The sequence below is a fragment of the Acanthochromis polyacanthus genome, chromosome 6, assembly GCF_021347895.1.
Source record: "Acanthochromis polyacanthus isolate Apoly-LR-REF ecotype Palm Island chromosome 6, KAUST_Apoly_ChrSc, whole genome shotgun sequence".
Classification (NCBI taxonomy): Eukaryota; Metazoa; Chordata; class Actinopteri; family Pomacentridae; genus Acanthochromis; species Acanthochromis polyacanthus.
The window spans coordinates 37,997,544-38,012,152 of record NC_067118.1 but is presented as its reverse complement, the minus strand read 5'-3'; the positions used below and the strand labels follow the sequence as shown (position 1 = coordinate 38,012,152).

The 14,609-nt window shown below is 38.5% G+C and overlaps 1 pseudogene; it reads left to right on the top strand.

Moving 5' to 3' along the window:
* Positions 1-591: 591 nt before the first annotated feature.
* LOC110957504 (ATP-dependent 6-phosphofructokinase, muscle type-like) lies at positions 592-14,438 on the top strand (annotated as a pseudogene).
* Positions 14,439-14,609: the final 171 nt, after the last annotated feature.

Here is a 14,609-nt window from a genome sequence, read left to right as displayed (position 1 = left end):
CACCACTTACTTTGTTGCTTTTTTTATACAGAGCCATAACAAGTGTTTGAACTGCTCCTGATTTCCTATATTTTCCTGCTTATTTCATACAAAACTGTGTTGGATCATGAACATGAAACAAAGGCATCCCGAGGAAACACACAAGTTTAGATAATAACTGTACTGGTGTTTATTTATTGAAGCAAGAAGAAGACACAAATGCAGACACATAAAGCAAGTTTTCTCAAGCAAAAAGGATCCTTTTCAAAGAAGTTTTCAAATGTCACAAAAGCTTGACAGAAAAGGTGAAAATAGACAAATAAAAATAAAACAGGGAACACATTTAAGTAAACCGCCAGAGGAACCAGCAGATAAACTACGGACTAAAACGAGGGTAAAACAAGATGAAAACACACTAAGACACATGGACTGATTGGGAGATGAGAAACAGGTGGAACGGATCACAACTCAGGTGGTAATTGGTCCTGATTACGTTTAGTTTAGGCTCTGTGAGTGTGGGAGGGGGCAGGATCGTGAACTGTGGTCTATAAAGCCATAAACTCGTGCCTCCTCTTCGTCGAGGCCACCCATCTGCCTGGTTCGTCTGGAAACATGTCGCAGAAAGCCCAATACACCGTGGACCCCACCAAGATGGGGATCGGCCGGTCCATCGCCGTGCTGACGTCAGGAGGAGACGCCCAAGGTAAGCAGGAACCACGACTTTGTTTTGAGCTGTTGACATGAATGAAGATGCAGCGTATTCCCTGCTGAATGCTGGATCCCAACCAGCTGTAGAAATGTGTCTCACGGAGGCCAAGAAAGTGTTACGTTAATGTTCTGACGGCGAGACATCTTAAGAACTGCAGCCAGAGAACAGAAAGGGCAAGCAGCATTCATCCCAGCTGTCAATGTCACGGTTGAAGACCAGCTGTCAGAGGATGTCGGATGTTTAGCTCAAAGAAGGACGACATCAGAGATTCACTGCTTTACAGTCTGTTTGAGGTGCCAAAGCTTCATATTCGTATAAAAAAATCAAAATATAGTTGCACATTCCTGCACACCAGATGTATTTCTATTATTTTTCTGATTTGATTGCATTTTTTGATCTACATTTTTGCACTAAAATGCCAAGTCTGTTTCCGTTTATGTGAAAACTTACTTGGCAATAAACCTGTTTCTGATTCTTGTTAAAATTCAACCTGTTAGTTCAATCAATCATTGCCCTGCCTTGTTAAATCTAAAACTTTCCATCCATTAACCACCTGATGTCTCGTTTTTCCAGAATGATCTTGATCTCTGAACCCTTTGTGTGGAGCCTTGCCTCTCCTTGTGTGTTCTCTTCTTTTACATCTTTGACTAATTTTTGGAGCGCTGACCGTTTTGTGGTATGGAGGAGAGCGCCCCCCCCCCCCCCAGACGAAAATATTCGGAGCTCGTCTCTTCCCTTCGGCTCATCCCGCCGTGTTCGGCTCATCCATTCCTGTTTGTTACCACCCGAATGGCCGGGTGGCTGCCGACTCTGACGTCACGCTTCACTTCCTTGTATAAACACAAGACAAGATGCCGAAGACCTCCACTGTTTGGGAGTTCTTCAGTTTAACTGAAGGCAAAATTTTGACCCGGGAGACAGAGTAATGGATCCGAATATTCGGGCCGTCTCCGCCACAAGCCCCGCCCCCTGTCGGACGTTATGGGGCGGAACGAATATTCGGATATTCGTCTTTAATAGGGCCCGGATATCCGGAAGCCAGTAACCACTACTGGGGCCCATAGGCATGTATATATCTATGCCCATAGATGTATACAAACGCGTTTGTATATATCTATGCTGGGCCCAGCCCTACTCATCTGTTGCAGGCCAAGTCACCGAAAGGTTAAGATAGAGCTGAAAGGTCTTCGGTTGACATCTGATGAGGAGAATCTGACACTTTTGCGTAAATCAAACCAGATCATGCTGTTTGTGTCTCAGGTATGAACGCTGCTGTCAGAGCCACAGTCAGAGTTGGTCTCTACACCGGAGCCAAAGTCTACTTTGTTCATGAGGTATCTACTCTGCAGGTTGCTGTACAATGATCCATGATAATATTGCAAATAAATCCAAGACAGAGACTCATTAAAGCACCGTGTTTATGTGCTACTGCAGGGCTACCAGGGCCTGGTGGAAGGAGGAGACCACATCTGTGCCGCTACATGGGACAGTGTTTCCATGATGGTCCAGCTGGTGAGTGACGAATAAACACAGGTTCACACAAAGTTTTTGTGTTCTGTCAGGAAAAACTGTTAAGAGTTTAAAAAAAAATGTCTGTTTGATATTAAAAGGTGCATTCACTTGTTTTACAGAGAAATATTTTATTGTCTTAGTAAGAAAGTATAATGGTGGAAAAGTCTTCAGACACCCTTAAAATTGTACACAATCTCAAATATTATGAAATTTTTGTGTTTCAAAATGTGTGGCTGCATTACAGACACAACCAAATGCATTTTATATTTTTGTCTGTTTACAAGAAAAAATTTACAAAACTGAATACTAACAAGATGACCCAATACTCAAAACTTTTTTTCATTGAACGATCCATTTCAAATTTTTAATGGCTTTTTGTTAGGATTTTAGTATTATGCTTGAAAGAAACTGCACCTGAAGACCTACGAGTGATTCTTAATGCAATATTTGACAAATGTATGGGGTGTCTGAAAGCTTTTATCCACCACTGTAGTTTATATTTACAGGGTTTACAGTTTTGATTTGCCCGTTGCGTTTTTTTTTTTTTTTTTTTTTTTAAATCTAGGAATAATCATTTAACAGCTTTCAATTTTGGTCTAAAATATGAAAACCAGAGCATCATTTTGAGACTTCTTCCCTTTGACCAGCTCAACCACAAACACCTGGCAGGTTTAAAAGGATATCCTTTTTTTTTAAAAACAAAATGACAATTTATGAGCCAGAACTTGTAAAAATAGAAGAAAAATCACCAGATGTTCACATTTCACAACAATCAAAACAAGAGTCAAAAAATGGATCTAAGCTTAAATTTTTTTTTTTGTAATCAAAATTTTTATTTAATTTTCAATTCAGAAACGACGCATAAAACTGCCAATTACCAGCTAACCTTTTGCTCAAACAACAAAAATACATCAAACAAAAATAAGGTTGCAGGGGGGGCATTTAGATTGACAACAGAAATGATTATTGGGCTCCAGTCAGTTTGTATTAAATAAAATGAATGACTCGCCTGTCATGTGACAAACTGCTGACTTTTTGGCTGAACTGCAGGCAGTGTTCATGCAGAGCAGATGGACAAGCACAGAATCTAATTTTAAAAATCCATGTTTAAATAGTGGCCTTTTAGATCTAAAAGGTCAATTTCACTGTGACCTCATCACGTTCTGTGCAAAGCATCACAACAACTTTTCTTGCCAGCATTCAACGCAGTAGCTCAGGGAGATGGATGTAAACTACAACTTTGAATTGTTGGAGAAATGCCACCTCATGATTCTAATTCCAGTTGAGCGACGTCACTAAAAGGCTGACTCTGCCTTAGACATGAAATGATTCTGTAAAGCTTGTGATTCACATTTCTTTATATGCCGTCTAAGTAAAGCGGCCTGGCAGTGGAAAAATCTTGAGACTCGAAGACTCGTGCAGGACTGACAGAGCATGAGTCAAGGGAGATTTCAAAGATCTCGTCTTTAAAGGGCCGGCACTGTTTACCCACAGCATGATGCAACCTCACTAGATCTGAGTTGGTGATAAATATGAATATAATCTTCTTCTTGCATCAGGGAGGCACTGTAATCGGCAGTGCCCGCTGTGACGACTTCAGGGACAGAGAGGGCCGAATGAAGGCAGCCTCTAACCTGGTGAACCTCGGCATCACCAACCTGTGTGTGATCGGAGGCGACGGCAGTCTGACTGGAGCCAACGAGTTCAGGACCGAGTGGAGCGGACTGCTGGCCGACCTGGTCAAAGCCGGTAAAGAAGTGTGATTCAAGTCACAAATCATGGACCACACTACAAAAACTCAAAATCTTACCAAGTCTATTTGGTTGCATTTTTAGTCAAAATGTCTCATCCCACTTGATTGAAGATAAATTCACTTAACGAGACATTTCAGCAAGACAGAGGGATTTGTTTTAGGACAGTGCATCTTAAATATTTTAAGTCAAACAATCTTGAAATTATCTTGTTTTGAGTTGAATTTTACTAGAAATTCAAAATAAATTTAACCGTCGTGTCGTCCTGCAGATCAGAATTGACCCGTTTGAAAATGTGAGCGGGAAAGTATTTTCACAGTGAACCTTCTGATGTCCTCATTTTCAACATTTTTGGATGGAAAAATGGACATGTTTAAAATGTTTCTTTAAGAGCATTGACAAATCAACCAAAATCCAGGGGATTCGCTGGTTTGAAAAGAACAATGCTGGCAACCCTCAAATTGAGAGATTAAATTCCAAGGACATGTGATGAGGAGGAATAGAGACTCTTGCAATAACAGGCAAAATAAAATGGAAGGGAAGAAAGCAAAAGGATGCCAGAGAATGACACTGACATCAAGGACTAGAGGAATACAATGAAGGCCAAAACTGTACTACATGTGACTTATGACAGAAAAGTGGAAAGGAATTGTCGTCAACATGATTGTTTCAATTCAGGGGTCGACTTTTTTGTTGGCCAGGAAGTCTATCTCTCAACATTGCAGATAAAATGTTTGACTTGTGTTTATTTTTTCCCTGCAGGTAAGATCTCAGACAAACAAGCCAGGAAATCGTCCCACCTGAACATCGTGGGGATGGTTGGGTCCATCGACAACGACTTCTGCGGCACCGATATGACCATCGGCACTGACTCCGCTCTGCACCGCATCATCGAGGTGGTCGACGCCATCTCCACAACCGCACAGAGGTGAGAAACCACCAAAAAACCCTTCCTGCCCCATGCAGAGGGATCAGTTTCTACACTTACATTTTCTCCCTCCATCAGGTGTCATTTGCACAGACCAGTTCAATTCCTGCTATTTTAGGAAGTAATGTTTTAACAGGAATTCAACTCTCTAGTAAAAAAAATTTAAGAAGTTCCACCTGACCATAGCTACTTAAACTGCTTGTTTTTAGATATAAAATTTTATTTTACTGATCCAAAAGTATTTAAATTACACCACTCTACAGCAGCAATAGGAGAAAAATGTTAAAATATGAAGCAACATGCCACATTACTGAAGAAAAAGTAATACAATGCAGCATTTGTGATGTCTACTGACACTAAAATACCCAATTTGCTTCATGGTTTTGCAGTTTCCTAGTCCTCTGTACATAGACTCCAAATCATTCTGTGATTGGACTGATACTTTTCGAGTGTAAATTTAATTGAAAACGGCATAAAAATATGATTTCCTGTCGATTTATACAAAATTCTTTGTTTCAACAGCCACCAGAGGACATTTATACTGGAAGTGATGGGCAGACACTGTGGGTCAGTATGTTTCCTTTTAATGTGTCAGTTGTGTTAAAAAAAAAAAAAGAATTAGAATCATGTAGTACTTTTTAGCACTTTGTTTTCAGTCTTTGCTCATACAGTATTATATACAGATATAACACTGATCATCACTTTATTTCTAGAAAACTCTTAAGAACCTCATGTCATGTTAAGTGACTAAACATATGCCATCCTCCTGTGAACACACGTCTACCTGTTCCTGAATTCTGTGCAGATTCTGCAGGTTTATCTTGCATTTGTGTCTGCAGGTATCTGGCTCTATACACCGCTTTGGCCTGCGGAGCCCACTGGGTTTTCATTCCAGAGATGCCACCAGCTGATGACTGGGAAGCCCACCTGTGCATGAGGCTGGCGGAGGTGAGTTTGTCTTTCTGTAGATGCAGATTCCTGCCTGCGCTTCATTTGCGCACATCAGAATACTTTGGTTTTTTTATTTTATGTCCTTTAGCAAAGGACCCAAGGTTCTCGTCTGAACGTGATCATCATTCCTGAAGGCGCCAAATCCAGGAACGGTGAACTGATTACATCTGACCAGATTAAGAAGGTGAGCTCTTCTCACAGGAGTCAGCATGGTGAAATAGAACTATGAGGGCACCCAGGTAGCTCAACCCACAATTGGGGGTGACATGGTGGCCTGGGTTCGACTCCAGCTCACGGCCCTCTGCTGCAGATCTTCTCTCTGCTTCCTGATACAAACTGTCTAATAAAGCCTATAAAATGTGTATCTAACTGAGGTGCACAGACGATTTGCCAAACAAACCATGGGATTTCTTTGTCTCCAGCTGGTGACTGACAAACTCGGCTTTGATACTCGTATCACCGTTCTTGGACACGTACAGAGAGGAGGAACACCGTCCGCCTTTGACAGAATCCTGGTGAGAATCTCTCTGAAATTTGTCACATTTTAAGAACTGATTCTGCTGAACCATCTCTGATTTGTCTGGTGTTTGAATAAATTGATTCCATTGCATATTCAGTCTTTTTTGAGCCGAACGAACTTTTGGGAAACTGTACCTTTCTCTTGCCTCCATGCACTTGTTGTTTTGTTTTTTTTTTTTTTTGCATTTACATAAAAAATTTAAGACTTGTAGGCAATTCTTAAACCATGAAAGAGTTTATCCCCTAAAGTCAGATCACTCCTATAAATAACAAAATGGACAAAACATATCCATTATGACATTATTGATGGAAAACCTCAATTTCTTTTAGAACATAAAGTATAGATATTAAGGTATTTCTGAAATTTGAGACTGAGGGGAAAGAAATAGATGTATAATGCCACAAGCTGATTTTTAAAAAAAAAAATAATTTTTTTGCTCGCATTCGCAGTGTTTTAGCATCTGTAATCAAAGATGGGATTTTTCTTGCTTTTCTTTCTTTTAATAGTTCTACTCAACTGTAATCAGAGACTATTTGATCTGCTCCTCTAACTTGCAAATTCCAAATCAATTGCATGAGAAATAACACTGAAAATTTCAGGGTTTTTTTTTTTTATACTTAATAGGTCCTGAGAAATTCAGTCTGCTAAAAATGTGCGAAGATGTATCAATGTAAAATTTACCAGATACAACTTTAAATATCCAAAGTGTATAATAGTTTCATTCAAAACTGATCAATCAAGCTGAAGGCCCCTGATGATAGAACTCAGAATAACTTTAAAGGACATCCTGCAGCTCTATATGCACCTGTTGATCTGACCGGTTTGCATTTTTATGATCCAGGGCAGCAGGATGGGTGTGGAGGCGGTGTTAGCGCTGCTGGAGGCGACTCCAGAAACACCTGCCTGTGTGGTCACACTGTCGGGGAACCAGGCAGTCAGACTGCCGCTCATGGAGTGTGTCCAAGTGGTACGTCAGTGTGTTTTCACCAGATACTTTATTAATGTGCTGCTGTGCTGTTTTAACCCTCCTGTCATCCTGCATGTCAAATTGACCTGTTTTTAAATTTTGAAAATGTGGAAAATACACTTATATTTTCACAGTGAAACTTGTGACATCCACATTTTTAGCTTCTGGGATTTTTTTTTAAGTGGAAAAAATGTTTAAGAACACTCACAAAAAATGGCCTTTTTTTTTGTCAGTGTTCCTAAAGAAAATATTAGAAAGCTTACTGGCATATGTAATCACTAGATATTTTTAGGATTTCTTTTTTGGAAGATTTTTCTCATTGTTGGAATATATTTACAAGAATTTTCTTGCCAAATTTGAGTTTTTTTTTTTTTTTTTTTTTAATATAACTTAAGGGAAACTTTTGGAATTTTCTAACTTTTTTCAGATTTTTTTTTTTTTCTGAATTTTTGTCCTTTTTCAGACAAGGAAGCAGTATATTTTGGTGCCTGTAAATGAAAACAGGAGGGTTAAATGATTTCCGTAAGCACAGAGGGAGTTGTTCATGTATTTCTCTTTACAGACCAAAGATGTGGCTGCTGCCATGGCTGAGGGTAGATTTAAAGATGCCATTAAGCTCAGAGGAATGTACGTATTTGTTCAGCGTAAGGACACTAATTAAAAAAAACATTGTGATTCATCAAATTTTATTTTTGCAACATTACTGTATAGCACAATGGAGCCTGCAGTGTGCTCCTAAAACTACTACAAACTTTTATCATCTTTAATCCTAATATTTTTCATTTGAGCCACTTAAAAGCTGGAATAAACACAACATATCAACCTTTTGTTGGGACTTGGGATAGCCCATCGATTTTTGGGCCCAGTATTGGCATAAAAATGTAATATCAATAAATATTTAATTTTTATTTATTTTTTGCCTATCATGAAAATAGATAAAATGATACCTGAATTTCACTGGTGTTTACCCATAGAGGGAGGAAGAGTGAACTGTTGTCAGATGGTAAAGACAATACCCCCCCCCATAACTTAAGTTGAACTAGCTTTCTTATTTTGCACAATCAATTACAGAATATAAATATTCCAGCCCATAAAGATCCATCCCCTGGTTTTCAGTGGTTTGTTTCAGACATTGGCAAACTCAGTCTCCCATAACCAAGGCAACTCATATGATCCCTGTTCAGTTCAGCACGAATTCAAGTACCGCTAAAATTTGTTAAATAGATCGGTATCGACTGATATCGGAAATTGAGAGTTGGACAATATTGGTTATCGGCCAAAAAGCCTATGTGACATCTCTAGTTGGAACCCTAATAACAAAAGACTGATGTGAGCTGGTGTTCTGTAGATTGAAATTGACATTATTAAATTTAGAACACAATAGAAACTGTAGAAGTGAATACAGAAAGCACATGAAAATAAAACCTTTTGAGATTAAATTTTTGTTAAATTCACTAAATTATTCATTATATAAGATGGTGAAAAGAAAGTTAGGAATTAGCAGTTGTCGTTTTTTTTTTTTTTTTTTTTTTACTTCAACTCCTATAATGCAGCCTTTATACACATACAAATCAAAAAATAGTTTTAAAATTTAATGATTTAATTTGTTCTGGTTAAACACTGAAATACTACAGTTCCAGTGACGACCAATAAATTATACCATAATACAAAACACAGAAAACGTCCTTGGTGACTAATTGCACCTTTGAAATGTTTTATTTTTACTACTAATGTTGCTCACTTAGCTTGACTTCTGATGTGCAGGAATTTTGAGAACAACTGGAAGATGTACAAGCAGCTGGCTCACTTCAACCCCCCAGATGTTAAGGTGAGCATTGTTAATTCCCCAAGTCAGACTCTTGCTGCTGTTTGTATAGCTCACCCCTCAGCTCACCACCTTTTTTTTTTTACGAGCAGACCAACATGAACGTGGCCATTATGAACGTCGGAGCTCCCTGTGCTGGAATGAACGCTGCTGTTCGTGCAGCGGTCAGGATGGGAATCGCCCAGGGTCACAACATGCTGGCTGTTCACAACAGCATTGACGGTCTGGCTAACGGAGAGGTAACCAAATATTTCCTGCATTATTTCAGATATCGATCTGTAAAGGTTTGAACCAAGGACACAAATGTAAGATATTTATGTTGGCAGCTGAAAAAAGAATAGAAATTCCTTCTCATAAGCGCATAGACCAACGCAAAGGAAGTCAAATTTATTTATAGAACTCATATTTTACATGTTTAATTTATGAAACCATAAGAGCTGAGCCAAGGTGCCATAACAATATAATACAATAAAGCTTTAAAAGAAAATAAATCTACAACACATTAAGGATTAATTTTGGTTGAATGAAGCTGGTCTTTAGCAGTGACTAAAGATTTTCTGACGTTTTAGCTCCTTGTTTGTCAAAACACTAGACAGAATAGCTAACTTTGAAATCCGCTTAAAGTCTGCGGGATAGGCACACTAATATCCTCTTCATAAATCTACAATGTTTTTGCCATGTCAAAATGACAAATGGAACCACAATCAGCTCAGACATAATCCCACTTTAGCTAGAAAGACATCAACAGACGAGACACAAAGGCAGTGCAAACAAGACAAAGCCAGAAAAACAACTTTACAAATTAAACATACAGGACCATTTGCACTCTGATCAGGTTTCTTAATATCTCTTCTGAACATTTAATCTATAATAGATTTTAAAAGTAACTCTACAAGGTTACTTGTAGAGTTACTTGTAACTACAAGGTACTGTATGGGGGGGTGTTGGAACTTATAAGCCTTGCTTCATCCATCCCCTCTTCAAATCACTTATGTAAATTGTCTGATTTTGGTGGTGTCAGAAGCTGGTTTGAAATAAATGCTCAATCAATCTATATACAGTTGAGTTTTTGTATGAGTTATTTGTCTCTTAATTAATGGACTATATAGCATAGAGTATTGATATTTGTAAAGATATCTGTGAAATTTTAGCTTGATGTATTGTGTTTTTTAAACAGTGTGCCTTTAAATGTGTATTGACTCAATCACAGCATGTTTTATACATATTACTATTTGAGGCCATGTTTAAACAACAATATCTCAAGGACTATTTAAAACAAAGCCTTAAAATTTCAGTCATTGCTCATATTAATTCAGAATCTGCAATTTTGGACAAGTTGATCAAATAGTCTGAGTAAGTTGAAATATGAAACCACCTTGAGAAGTTCCATCTTTGAGCACTCATTGCCAAACAAATTGATGATGCAAAGGTCAACAAGTGATATTTTCTGAACAAAATGTGACAACATGCCGCAATAATGCAAAATAAAACAAACATGCTTTTTTTTTTCTTTTTCCAATACAAAATGCTTGATCACAAAATGAAAAAGGTATATTTGCTGAAGTTTGAACAAAAAAGTAAATGAATGGGGCCAGATGGCCAAATATAATTAGAACAGAGTGCTTGGGTTTCAACATTTTAATGTGAGTGTATATGTTTGTCTTGTTTTTTTTTTTTTTTTGTATGCATGTACATATGTCTCTTTCAATGGATATGATTAGTATTTAGTTTTTCAGTTGCTTCGTTTGTCTTTCTGCAGATCAAGCCTATCACTTGGACTTCAGTGAGCGGCTGGACTGGAAAGGGAGGCTCCATTTTGGGAACCAAGAGGTAAATCATACTAAACCTGTTCTATTTTTCAGTGGTGTAACTCTATTTCAAAGACCTTTCAGTCTAAAGACTGAAAAGAATATCACTTTATTCTTCTGTTTCCAAAAGAGCCGGTCCAGTCAAAATGTTGGAGAAAATCCGCCTGAGCATCACAAAACACAACATCCATGCTCTGGTGATCATTGGTGGATTTCAAGTAAGTTATGTAAACACTATTGTTCTCTCAGGCTCTCTGTCAGAAATGCATAAGCTTGAAGTTTCTATTTGAAGCTCACAAGTGGATCAATCTTAACTTCCTTGCTGCTGCAGGCCTATACTGGAGCTCTGGAGCTGGTTCAGGCCAGAGAGATGTATATGGAGATGTGCATTCCTATGGTGGTCATCCCTGCCACCGTCTCCAACAATGTCCCCGGCACTGACTTCAGCCTCGGCACAGACACTGCCCTCAACGCCATCGCCTCAGTCAGTGGCTTTACAGCAAATGCACTCGTGTATTTATTTAAAACGCACAACTAAACAATTTTTTTTTTTTTTTTTTTTTTTTGTGTGTGTGTCTGCAGACCTGCGACAGAGTCAAGCAGTCTGCAGCAGGGACCAAAAGTCGTGTCTTCATCATTGAGACTATGGGCGGATACTGCGGCTACTTGGCCCTATGGGCGCTCTGGCCTGCTGGAGCAGATGGCGCCTACATCTTGAGGAAAAATTCAACATTAAAGACCTGGAGGTGAGCTGAACATGAAAAAAGACAATCCGTTTTAGATTGCAATATCAGTGAATCCTGCACGCTTGCAATCACCTTCTTTACCCTCGTGTCGTCCTGCAGGTCAAAATTGATCCATATTAGTCTGAAATTGTGGAAAAAAGATTTAGTCTTTATAGTTGAGCTTCTGATATCCAAACATTTATCCCCCGCTGGCCGTAGGCACGGAGGGTGGTATTGGCGTGGGCATGTCCGTCCGTCCGCATTTCGTTTCCGGAGCATATCTCAGAAACTACTTGAGGGATTTCATTCATATTGCACCCAGGCCATCTCTATATAGTATCAATGTGCCTTTTGGGGTGTATGACCTTGACCTGACTTTTTTTTTTTTTTTTTAAATTGTAGTGAAGATGTATCATTTTGTAGGTGTATCGTCCAGTATATATTATTTCTTGCACTTAGAGGGTACTATATATAAGGTGGGGGATGTTTAAGCGGAGCGTGTTTATTGGGAAATGTTTTAATTTTTTTTTTTTTTTTTTTTTTTGGTGGGGGGGAAGAAATGTTTAAGAACACTCACAAAAATCAGCCAAAATCCAGCAGAATTAAATCTTTTTTTTTGTGAATGTTCAAGAAATCTGAGGTTTTACTGATGTGATATATATGTAATCACTTTAGATATTTGAAGGATTTTTTTTTTTTTTTTTTTTTGGGAGGATGTTCACTCACTTTTCGAAAATATTTACAAGAATTTTCTTGTAATTTGGGAGATTTTTTTAAATAAAACTTTCAAGGGAATTATTGGAATTCATGAAGGTTTTTTAGAAATTTAAAAAAAAATTTGCTGAATTTTTTTTTTTTTTTTTTTTTGACAGTCTAAAAAAAAATAAATTCCTCATTTATGGGCACCATAAATGAGGACAACAGAAGGGTTAACGCTACATTTCAGTCATGCTAGGAATCATGTAGCACAAACTATGAAGACAACATTTTTGCATAAATCTTGTAAAGGAAAAAGTGAGTCTGGTGTGGCAGGATTGTTCAGTTTTCTGCAGATTGAGTAGTGATGTGAACTCTGCCCTCAGATGGACGTGGAGCTTCTTATGGAGAAGATGAATACACCAATGAATAGAGGTTTGATTCTCAGGTAGGTTTTGTGCAGGTGACAGAAGTGCAGCAGCATGAATTGAAATGGTGTTCAGATACCAGCAATCTGGTTTTAAAAAGTGACCTGGCTACCCCCACATGTTGCCTCAAATTTACCCACTATTGATTTAGCAAAGCCTTAATCATCACAAAAAAGTGAGTTCTAGAATAATCTGTAAACTTTAAATCTTCAAAAGGAATGAGAACTGCAACGCCAACTACACCACAGACTTCATCTTCAGGCTGTACTCAGAGGAGGGCAAAGGCGTCTTCGACTGTCGTATGAACGTCCTCGGACACATGCAGCAGGTGTGTTCATGTTGGGAGGAACAGTGACTGATTTTTCTCCACTTTTTTCTACATTATAATTATCTGTCTTGTATTGGTTGCAGGGTGGCGCTCCATCACCCTTCGACAGGAACTTTGGCACAAAGATGGGTGCCAAGTCTATTATGTGGCTGACTGAGAAATTCAAGGAGTGCTATAGACAGGTATGTGGACCTAAAAACTTAAATTTGAATGTAGTGGAAGTTCTCTCTATAATTTTGATGCACTTGTTGCCACTTGTGCTTCTTGGAAAAAAACTGTCCTACATATTGTGCTTTTTTTTTTTTACTCTTTGCAGATTAGAATTTTATACTCACAACTTATGATGAACTTCTGAATTTTTATACACTTTTGTACAAATCTACCAAACAGTTTAAATAAGTATTTCAAATTCACACAGTAAAATCCTACCTTTACATCATAACATCAAAAATAATGAATCAATGAGGTCATTCACAGGAGGGACATTTTCTTTTTTCTCATCAGCATTGTTTAATCCAGGCGTGTCAAACATGCTTCCCATGGGCCAAAAGCAGCCCTCCATAGAGTCCAATCTGGCCCGTGGGACACCTTTGCAAAGTGTAAAAATTACAGTAAATTTAAAATAATTTCTAGACCATGACAAGTTTCGTCGCGTAAAATACCAGATTGTTCATTGTTTTGTCGTTTTTTTTTTGTCTTTTGTAAATTTGCTTTATTTAATGTTTTGTATCGCTTGTGTTTTTAGACTACTTCTGTTGTCATTTTTGGTCATGTTTGTCAGTTTTGTTTTTTGTAACTTTTTAGTTTTTTGATGGGTCAGGCTTTGTAGGATTAAAAGCAGAGTGAGGGAAAGCCATCCATGTTAAACTGGAACAGCCATCTCTAAACTAGAAGTTTACAACACCACTTATCAGGTACTTGGAATGCAGTCTTGAGATCTCTAACCAGAAAGGTTCTCTGCCCCAAACCTGGCAGTTTATCTGAGATTTATCAACAGTTTCTTGAAAGACCCTTGAGAACCAAAAGTGAAAAGTCCAGTTCTCTTCCTCTGAAGCTCTGGAACAAAACTGGAAGGTCTAGTAGAATAAAATTAGATGATTTCTTTTAAAAAAGTGTATGAATAAAGTAATTATGCCTCCTTAGTTCATAGTATGAATTGTATGAGCTGCTGACTGTTTGACTTTGGGTCTTCTTAGGTCGTTTCTTTGCCAAGCGTCACCAGACTCTGCCTGTGTGGATTGGGCATGAGGAAAGGAGGGCCGCCTCACCTTCCAGCCTCTTGCTGCATGTTTTTTTTTAACTAAAGGCTGACACTCGATATTGAGTAAGAGCATTCATCCTCCTCATTTGGCATATTGATATGCCAACAAGTAATAGTGACTGATTCCCACGCCTCTTTGCGCTGACAGCACCGTATTGCCCCAAACCCAGTGGGTGGCTGAAGATCAGGTCCCATCCTATGAACGATTCCTGGCCAAAGCA